An 11,196-nucleotide genomic window follows, 5' to 3' on the forward strand; every position below is an offset into this window, starting at 1 on the left:
ACACGGCGGATTATTTATGGAGGATATTGATTCGGCAGCTGCATTTGATTTAAAACCACGGGCTATGTTATTTAACTCTGAAAGTGGTTAATGTGTGAGTTTAAAAGTATCAATAATGTACTGGGCAGAATGTTGTTGGATTGTCACAAAGAAAGTACGTTTATAGATTTGAATAAAGTCATCATGACATATAACATACCTTCCGACAAATAATTCTCAAAGTTTGAAGACTAATGTTTAATTAAATTCTGTTAATGTTATTTACCTTAATTTGCCATTTTTATCAAACTATTTTTGTTCACATATCGATCTTTTGGCTTGTTTCTGCCAGACATTATCATAACTCAATTATTTTCCATAGGAGTTTCACTGTGTGTCGCGTCCCCTTGGACAGATTTAAATGTGAAATGTTATTTTTTCATTATATTAATAATTTTATTACATTTAGTTGGAGCATAATCAATACAGCATTTTATATTTGTACTATCTTCCTATCATGTATGTATATGTATTCTAATATTGTGAGTGTGAATACATTAAAAGAATATAATTAAACAAGAATTAGTTTTTAACATTTATATACAAAACTGACATATTACATGCAGGGAAACGCTGTATCTCATTTCACAGTTTTGAAAGAACACATAAATCCAGTGGCTGAACAATGGCCGGTAAGATACATGAAGCGTCCTTACAATATTCGTGAGTGCCTTGCAATTGTAAAATCGGTCATCAGAGTCATTGACACAATGCTACCCACTTCGGAGGTTACTGCACGTGAAAAACGTGATTTGTCATCGAAGTGTTGTATAAATCACGTGCAGTTTGGTTCATTATTACTTACACATTCACAATCTTAATTGAACATAACATTTGTATATTCATAGCATGTTTACACTGCGCTGAAAACGTGACGTGTGCCTGCAATATGCAAGCCCACACATGCGTGTAATTTATGTACGTAGCACACATGTAATGGCCAATCACACGCACAACAAAAAACCACATGTGCGCACCTGTGACATGACAGTATTGTTGTATCATTCAGGCGGAAAATGAAATGAGTACTGGTTTCCCTCATCATCGGGTTATAGTGAGTGAGTGAGTATGGTTTTACGCCGCTTTTAGCAATATTCCAGCAATATCACGGCGAGGGACACCAGAAATGGGCTTCACACATTGTACCCATGTCGGGAATCGAACCCGGGTCTTCTGCGTGACGAGCGAACGCTTTAACCACTAGGCTACCCGACCGCCCCTCATCGGGTTATAAGGCTACATATAAAAAAGGACCATCTCTGTTGTTAGTGATAGAGCGTCCGCACGGAGAGCAAAGTTCCGAGGTTCGATCCCCAGTCGCGTAATACGAAAAATTCAGATTCTTTATTCTCCATAGACCACCGACGGTGGTACATGAGCATGCATAAAGTAGAGAGATAAATATAATATGTACATCAAGACGGCTGTGTGCATTTAGATTTAGCATTCAAAGTGTTAAATACAAATAATACATATTTTGATAGACGTTTTAGCTCGTTTAGTTTGGTCGTCGAAAATAGGCTTCTTAAAGAAAACACATTTGACCAAGTTAAATATCTTCTAGGAATAAGTGCAAGTCTTTTATTATCAAAAGCTGGACATCGAAATATATAATGGAATTCATCTGCTATTGCTGGTGAGTTACAGAGTGAACATAGACGTGCTCTGGTGCTCGGCATTAAGGGGCTAAAACAATGACTGGTCGGCTCGGGGTCATTATACTGTGTCGGAGTAGGGAATTCATGTTAAACGCCAAAATATATGTGCAAATACATAACACCCACAAAGTTCACCTCCTGCGTACTTGAGGATGAGACTTCAAGTTATTGCCTTGACGGGATCTAACGTAATTACCCCCATGGCATACACGTGGCATACAGTCACTTAGAAACCTAGGGTAAATTATGTCTATTGTTTCGTGGGTGCATTGCTATCGTGGAATGACCGCCAGTCTGCATGTACCGCTCACTACTGATTATCCAACAAGTATACTTGCTGATCAGAGGGAGGTCCATACTGAAGATTTATTAACTTGTCCCTTTCTGGTAGAGTTGTTCAAGTTGTTTGTTGACCTGTCCGTCACTGGAGAGGTTTTAACAAGAGATTTATTGACCTGCCCCTCACTTGAGGTTTTACCAACAGATTTATTAACCTGACCCATGGCGCAAACCAGGCGTGAGGTAGCAGATTAGTTCTTTAAAATAAATCAACACACACGTTTCAATATTTATTCTGAGATGCCATAAACCATGCCATTTACAGTTCAGCTGAAGTTGAATGTGACACAAATATATTGGTTTTCTCTCGCAAGTCGTGATCAGAGGCAATTTCACTGGAAACGGCTGGTGGCGGTGCTGCTTATGACGGAATAGCAGTAGCATCATCTGGAGATGGTATCGTGGCAGTGGCAGTAACAGACTTTTTCTGCTTTCCCCCACCATAGATGATGTCCGACACCAGCAGTTTCGGATGTCCGTTTATGAGTGCGCACAATTTCGCTTCGATGGCCTGAAACATACATGCTATCAACTGTGCCTTTCAAATGATAACACTACTCCAAAATAGTTGCCCACTAATAATTTATATTTTATCTTTGCCATCAATTTGGAAGTAAAAATATTGTTAAAACTTCAATCCGTAAAATGTTGCTTTACTTGTCTGGTCGCAAATAAGTTGCCCATCAACGTTGGCTCTGTATAGTCTGGTGGCGGATGTTGCCCTGAGAGAGTGATTTGTTCGGTTTCCCTCGATTCCTGCATTCTGACACAGTCTCTTGATTATGCCTTGAAGCGTGTTGTGTCCTATAGGGAAATTGCTGAACCATCTGTCTGCCTTGGATTTCACTAATGGTGAGTAGTAGAAAGCGTCCATTTTCTGAGCATGGGTTAGAAAGATGCCCTCGTCGCTCATCGTGTTCGCGGTAAAAGTGTGTGGTTACTGTGGGGATGCGCAAGTTTAAAAAAAAGCTGGTCACGTGACATGACAATTGTAAAACCTCTCACAAGTATCGGCATTCTGCACGTGCAGTACGTGATGATCCGGTCAGCTAGGATATGTTTGGTTACGTCCTAGTCACGTGACATGACAATTGTAAAACCTCTCCCAAGTACCAGCAATCTGCATGTGCAGTGCGTGATAATCAGCACATGCATGATCTGATGTCATTACAGCGAATCAAAACGTATTCTCATACACTCGAATTTTTCAGGACAATATAAAGCAAATTTTGACATTTTATTGCAAAAAAAAGAAGTTTCTCCACGGTTTCTAAGCTAGATAAAACACTTCTCCTCGGTTATGCTTGGGGATGTAAAACACTCGGCGATCGGGGATCGGAAATGTAAGACCTCGGGGCTTCGCCCTCGGTCTTACATTTCCTTTCCCCTGTCGCCTCGGGTTTTACATCCCCAAGCATAACCTCGGAGTCGTGCTTTATCCTATACATAATTATTCGTGTTTTTTTCTTGGTCTTTATCGCCATTTATATTTCTGTTCTCTGTGAACAGGTGTTGTCACCAATGGGGCAGGATACGCTAACCTTTCTAGACAGAACCGGTGACTTTTACATTCTTTCGTTTTGTGACATATGAATTTAGCAGCTGTCAAGCAATTTCTTTCTTTACAATTGAAGTGATTTGTCATCAACTTCGGCCATCTCAGAGTTCAAACACATGGTATTATCTTCGTGTAAAAACAATTTTGTCACACTTCCCTACGTTCCAAATTTGGAGTATTTGTGCAGTTTAAGCTCACATTATGGTCGTTTAGAGTTTGTTTTGTATTTTAAAAATTATTTCGTGCTCCTGTGGTTTCCAAAGGATTGCATCGTCTTTTACGTTGTTCTTTGGCTTTCTCGGCGATGGCCGTCCATACAGCATTCTGTTCCTGCAAAAACAACTTTGTCATCATCCCGAAATTCAAAATTTGGAATATTTCTGAAGTTAATACTCATATTATGGTCGTCGTTTAGAGTACAGGTTTTTTTTAATTATTTCGTGATCCTTTGGATTCCTAACGAGTGTGTGACATTTCTCCACATTGAAATGATGAAAGTCACAGTCTTATTTACAATTTGACAAACTACATGTGTTATGAAATGAATATTAAAATCCATGATTACTTGTCAAGTTCACTAAAATGTCACCAGCTAGAAACTGTTACAGATTTTCTTTGACATAGAATTTGGCTATCCGATACCATTGTTTATTCTATACTTGGTAAAACATGGAGATGACGAGATGATTAAAAACACGGTATTAAACATTCACTTCCAATTAAAACTGTTACCACTGTTGTCCCCAATTCAAGCACCAATGCACAGCATGCTCACTTGGAAATTGTCAATCACAAACTCCAATGAGATCCTGTCTACATTGTCACTCCCGGTGATATTAAGATCATATATCCTGTCTACAGTCAGACAACGCGACACTTTGTATTCATTTCCAATATCATCTTGCAGTAAACACATTCTGAAAAGATATCCGGAGTCCACCACGAAACTTCCTCTTGTAATTCTTGCAACAACAAAAAACGGTTGGGTGCGGATCCCAGTTTTTTATAATACATTGTGGCTTCGCCAACCTATATAAAAAAAACACCAAAATAAACCAAAATCAATTATATGTACTGATATTAGGTCTTTGAAAGGCATTTAGAAGTGATTCACAAAAGGAAGAGAAAATATGGATGTCCCACACATTCGTGACCAACTGGTGTTATTTCCGAGACAAGCCGAACAGCGACTCGTACACCCCCACCCACCAACCCCCCCAACCCCCCACCCTCACCCCCACCCTGTGGACATTCTTGCGACTGGGTTCCGCCTGGGCGCAAACGGGCATAGTTGAAAGAATTGTCAACTCGTTGCGTAATGATGCCCGTATATTTCCGCCATATCACCTATATTCCAGATGCTATTTTATTGAACACATTTAACTTTATCTAGGGTATATTTTAGATGCAAGACATTTGTGAAATCAAACATTATTCCTGATGGATTCTTTGACCGAAGCACTTGAAGTAATACGCGCATTCTGACTGGTTTGAGGTATTTTTGCACATAATGTTCATGGATAGGGAGGGGAACGAGTATTCTTGCAGGTAACGGATGGGGGCGAGTGGTGACGAATGTGCCCCGCAATGAATCGGCCATGAGCGCACTGGGGCTTGACCACCAGCCAACACAGCGAGGCACACCCTATTTAGCGTCCACGATTACTGCACTTCTATAGCGACCTGCATGCACGCGTGTGTGTGTACTTATACTAGCCCGGACTCCTGCCGATTTATAGTGCTAGCCCACTGAGATACCATGCCGCAGTTTAACATGAATACCCCACTCAGACACAGTATACTGACCCCGAGCGCCAAACAGGGTAACAGCAAGTACCATCTTTTACCGTCTTTTGGTATGACGCGGCCGGGGATCGAACCCCGGACCTTCCGCTCTCCGGGTGGACGCTCTACCACTAGACCACGCCGGCGGTCGTAAAGTGCACGGAAAACAGTGCACAGATGTTGTCGATATCGCACAAATATTGAGACAATTACTGATTCAACTTTGGCACATGTGACAGTTTATTGAAGGCAATCTTTATTATAATGTTTACTTATAAAATAAGATGTAAATAAGCCAGATGTTTGTATCACAATTAGTTATGTGAGTATAACGCTCGTTTTGTCAATCAGTTATGTCAATAACGATATCATTACAACTCGTATGAATCACTATCAAATTAAATCGAAATGTCATTTCCTGATAAGATTAATGATAATGCACTTGAAGTCGTGTGGAGGTACACAAAGCATGTCTTAAGCGATAAAACCTACGTAACTAACTGAAGTGCCCAGTGCATTTGATTAATGTTTGTGTCATATCGAATGACGCATTGCATGTTCAGCATACACATTGCATGTTCGTCAGAACAAGTCAAATATAGGATTAACGCAAATCAATTTTTGAAGTATTACTCGTGGACATTTCCATGTGGACGGTAGATTAGTGCACATTCATATTCCGTCACTGTTTTGAAGACTACGACGAGGTCGTTATGTGGTCATGAACACAGAAGCATTGTCAAATTTTTGACAACATTTAAAATTAAATTCATTCGTCTGAACAAAATAAATGCATGGAAGGACGTATTTTTTTGTTAAAATATACCTGTTTTTCCGGTTATTTTAGGTGCGTGTGGAATCTCCTAGGGATTCCCTTCACAGCAGGGAAATGGATATGTGATCTTTTAACAATAGAACGTAACTGTCATCATAACTGAAAATCAATAATAATCTTGATATGGACTTTTTGGTCTTGTATATTGATTATCATCGAACGTTGTGCACACTACACGACAGGAACAATTTTGTTTTGTTGGTTTCTTGTTTAACGCCACAATATTCAGCTTCACGACGGCGGTCTGTCAGTAATCCAGTCCAGAGCTGGAGGATGGTGAACATAACCTGACACAGCTAGAATCATTATGTAAATTTCAACTTTTGTACTTTTAAGCGGAAAAAATTAAATTAACATGCAAACCTTAAGAAACCCTTTATGGTTTATCTTTAGTATAAATACAGGTCATTTTCAAGCATACGATGTGGTATATGTGCATCTAAAATACTTATATTATAAATAAGATGATGATGATGATGATGATGATGATGATAATGATACATGCTTTGCGCGACATTAGAACTCTTTGGTCAAACGAACCACAGCGGATTTCACCAAACAGAATAATTCTTAATGCAGAGTGAGTGTGTATGGTTTTACACCGCCTTTAGTAATATTTCAGCAATATCACGACACTAGAAATGGGCTTCACACATGGTAACAATGTCGGTAAACGGACCCGGGTCTTTGGCCTGACGTGCGAACGTTTTACCTACCAAGCTACCCTACGGCCCCTGTTCTGGCAGAACCACAGCAAAAGACACTGACAATTCCAATGAAATAGGGGGACACGGGGGGACCAGGCGTCTAAGGTGCCGCGATTCGCTGTGCAGAGTTGCGTCCCTTGGGCACGCCGGAAACCTATGATTGTGGGTTCGAATCCCGGTTCGCCCCGATTATGTTTCAAGGTTTGTCAGCACCATACCCGTTCTCGTGGGTTTCACCGAAGTGGTAAACGTCTGAGACCTGCATCACTTCGGGCTATCCTCCCACATCAAGCTGACACGCCGTGATATAACTGGAATACTGTTAAAAGTTGCGTTAAACCCAACTCACTCACTCAATGAAATAGGAATTTCACCATCTCTGACTAAACCTTCATGTCTCATGTTAAACGACACACAACCTGTTTCAAGATTCCTTGACCGAACAGATGTCACAGAAGATTAATTGGTCAATTGTACACGCTGCCTTTCAGGAAAATACAAATTGTATCTCGATAAATGATCGTTGGTTTGATATAAGCGACCTTTCAGAACATGCGACAGCAGGTAACACAATAAACACCTCGCAAGATGAAATCTATATTGCACAGGAAAAGAATTATGGGTTGTCAATTTCAAACAAATGCTTTCGACACCTGCGGTTAACCTGTTGAAACTCATTGCAGAACATAGGCGATGGTCATGAACATGCTCATATACAGGAGATGAAAACAGCTAGATCCCAACATGGTGGTTAGAGCGCCAACTGGTTACTGTTATTTCAACCGGTTACTTCTCAACTTTGTCGTAAAAGGCGAAAATGCTTGTCGTAAGAGGCGACTAACGGGATCGGGAGGTCAGGCTCGCTGACTCGGTAGATGCATGTCATCGATCCTAATTGCGTGGATCGATGTTCATGATGTCAATCACTGGATTGTCTGGTCCAGACTCGATTATTTACAGCTGGAATAATGTCCCTGTCACACTACAACATTTTAGACTATGCTGTCATACGTCGAGCATGATTTTGGCGTATCCATAGCGTTTACATAACGAGTTCACCGTATATGTAACGCATGTCAAACGTATTAGTAGCGTATCACTGACTTATACATAACTCATGACTGCGTATAAAAGCGTATTGGTAGCGTGTGTCTGGTGTGTACAACGTATGGCCAGCGTATGCCCCGCGTATGAGTAACGTATGACTAGCGCGCTCAGCGTATGCCCAGCGTATGAGTAACGTATGACTAGGGCGCTCAGCGTAGGGGAAAGGTGCCTAAAACGGGTCCCGCGGTAGTATAACTTGTAGTGTACACCCATTCATCAAATTACTTCATTCAAGCAGTAGTCTTCGCTCTGTCAACATCATCAAGATGCCTAGAAAAGAAACTTGTCAGGGGCCGAGCAAGATCTGGTAAAGTGTCAATTGGAGGATGTCATACTGATGGAGAATGGGTATTTTTTCTAGGTGCAGCCTCTCAAGATCCTGTTATAGAAAACAGTTTCATTCGAATCATGAAAATACCAGCGGGCTTTTAACGTATACAACTTACACCTAACTTATTCATAGCGTGTTTCAGCCTTGCCGGTGTTTTGGCAAATATTCTCATACGTTGCCACACCTTACTGTTCACGTTGTTGTGTGACAGGGCCATTATCTGAGTGCGGCGTTAAACAACAAACCAAACAAAACTTCTCAATCACATGAACTACGAAATAGTATTATTATCATAGTGGTTATCTTGATGTACTGTTGTAATTGAGAGAAAAACTAAAGATCGCATTTACTAATGATTTGACTTTATATTTGTTTATTCCTAGACGTATAAACGTAAATACCGGTGTGTGAACGTAATAACATATTGAAGTAATTTCTAACAAACAAATATGTCATCAATAGTAGCTTCACGGACTGCTTATTTATCCATTAACACACAAAAATGAAGACAACAGTACGAAATCAGTGACATCCATCAGCGCATAATGCACCCCAAACCCCGACCATTCTATGATCAGGAAACTATAGTCCGTTTGTGAGCATGACCTAATATTATATTTTGGTTTATGGAACGCAAAAAACATTGCTTGGTTAGCCAATGAAGTGCCACGGAATCACTAGCTATTATTGTCGTCAAATCTCCTAAATCCAGACAGGATACAGTTCCTTGTGCAATCGTCCGTATTATTGTATTTCTTGATTGATGTAAATAATGTGCTAATAATTATACCTTTAATTGTATACAGATGTTCCCAACGGTTGTCGAGGTTTCCAGATTACCAAGGTCTCACGGGGAACCGATGACCTCGTGGGGACTCCGGGTTAGAAGTGATACATGCTTGTAGTGAAGGGCGACTAAATGTTGGTTGGTTGGTTGGTTGGTATATTGTTTAACGTCGCACTCAGCAATATTCCGGCTATATGACGGCGGTCTGTATACAATCGAGTCTGGACCAGACAATTCACTGATTGATATCATGAACATCGATCTAAGGAATTGGGATCGATGACATCAACCAAGTCAGCGAGCCTGACCATCCGATCCCGTTAGTCGCCCCTTACGACAAGTATAGTCGCCTTTTACGGCAAGCATTGGTTGCCAAAGACCTATTCTACCCCGGATCTTCACAGACAGCGACTAAATGGAATGGGTGGTCTCCGTTACATTGTTGATTAAGTGTCAATCGTACGATGACTTGGGACGTTGTCCCTCGATTGTCTGATTAAGACTCGATCATTTACAAGCCGGCATCATGAAGCTGGAACATTGCTGAGTGGGTGTTAAACAACAAACAAACATCACTTCCATGATGTTAAACATTACAAAAGCTGTAACGTACTTCTAATCAGTTAACAATATAGTTTCACTGCTAAGGCTTTAGATAAAGGAAAGGAAATCCGAGGTGTCTTTTGTGATATCAGTAAAGCCTTTGATAAAGTCTGACACAAAGGAATAATTTGTAACTTCATCTCATATGGTATTCATGGAAACCTGTTAGATTGGTTTCAAAATTATTTAGGGGACCAAACCCAGAGCGTAGTCATGAAAGACTGTTATTCAAATTAAGAATCAGTTTGAGCTGGAGTTCCCCAGGGCTCACAACTTGGACCGTTGCTGTTCCCTTTTCACATCAATGATATTGTTGAAGGCATTCATAGTAATGTTTGCTGACGATACTTATGTATAATTATTATGTTATTGTTGATGATCATAATGAAACTGTTTCATGACTTGTGTTTAATATCAAATTGGGCAAACAGGTGACAGGTCAAGTTTACTCCTCACAAAACTGAGAAAAAACGACAGAGATAAACCGACGGAGATAAAACGACGTTATATATCGATGGTATTCCAATCCAAGAAGTCCAAAATCACATCTTGGTGTAATACTTCAAAACGATTGCCCAATGTGAAACTGAGAGGTTTTAAATATCGCCTGTCAAGGGAAAAAGTAGAAAATATGTATAATTCCTTGATAAGTCCAAATTTCGATAATTGTTGCCATGTTTAGGGACAACTGTACGAACCAACAGGCACTTTTACTTGAAATAAGGGAACAAGATGCGTTGAGAACCAAATGCGGCGCTGTTCGCGGTACGACTCATGAAACAATTTATCAGGAAACTGGCTTTCGACCTTTGGCAGAAAGAAGAAAGTATTTTAAATTGGTAATTTTTTTTAAATGTATTATCAACATGTACCTGAATATCTTTCGGAGCTAATAACTGGAACAGTGTCTGATGTTAGTAGTTGCAGTCCCAGAAACTGTGATAATTTGCAGGACATATAACTATGCTAAATCCTTTTTACCCGACACGGTCAAGATTTTGGTATTCGTTACCAGAGGAATACAAAAATGCTCGCTCTCTAAATGAATTTAAGACAAAAGTCCAAATAGTTTCCGACATTCACTTCGATCTGAATCTTTGATTTCGAATGTGCCAAGTTATCCATTGTCGCCTCAGGCTTGGGTGTAGTGATTTAAACGCTGACAAGGTTAATAGACATAGATGCTACTCACTATCTGTTCACGTGTAAAAATTATGCAAATATTAGTCACGATATGCATTTTTAGTAGCGTGGATATAACTTGCAAACAGTTCTTTATGGTAACCAAAATCTAAATAAGTTGACTAACACTAACATCATTGAATCCGTTTATATGATTATTACTAAATCTAACAGATTTGAACTCGATTACCCATTTATACAGTGTTCTATAACAAAGTGTATGTTAAGTGCGAAAGTGTTAAGTGAGTGAGTTGAGTTTAACGCC

At 40.0% G+C, this 11,196-nt stretch overlaps 1 pseudogene; it reads right to left on the minus strand.

Annotated features, from left to right (window-relative positions):
- Window positions 1-2,186: 2,186 nt before the first annotated feature.
- On the minus strand, window positions 2,187-2,949 carry LOC139467509 (uncharacterized; annotated as a pseudogene).
- Between the last annotated feature and the right edge of the window lie 8,247 nt (window positions 2,950-11,196).

This window comes from Haliotis cracherodii, unplaced genomic scaffold, assembly GCF_022045235.1.
Source record: "Haliotis cracherodii isolate W230 unplaced genomic scaffold, xgHalCrac1.p SCAF_1, whole genome shotgun sequence".
Lineage (NCBI taxonomy): Eukaryota > Metazoa > Mollusca > Gastropoda > Lepetellida > Haliotidae > Haliotis > Haliotis cracherodii.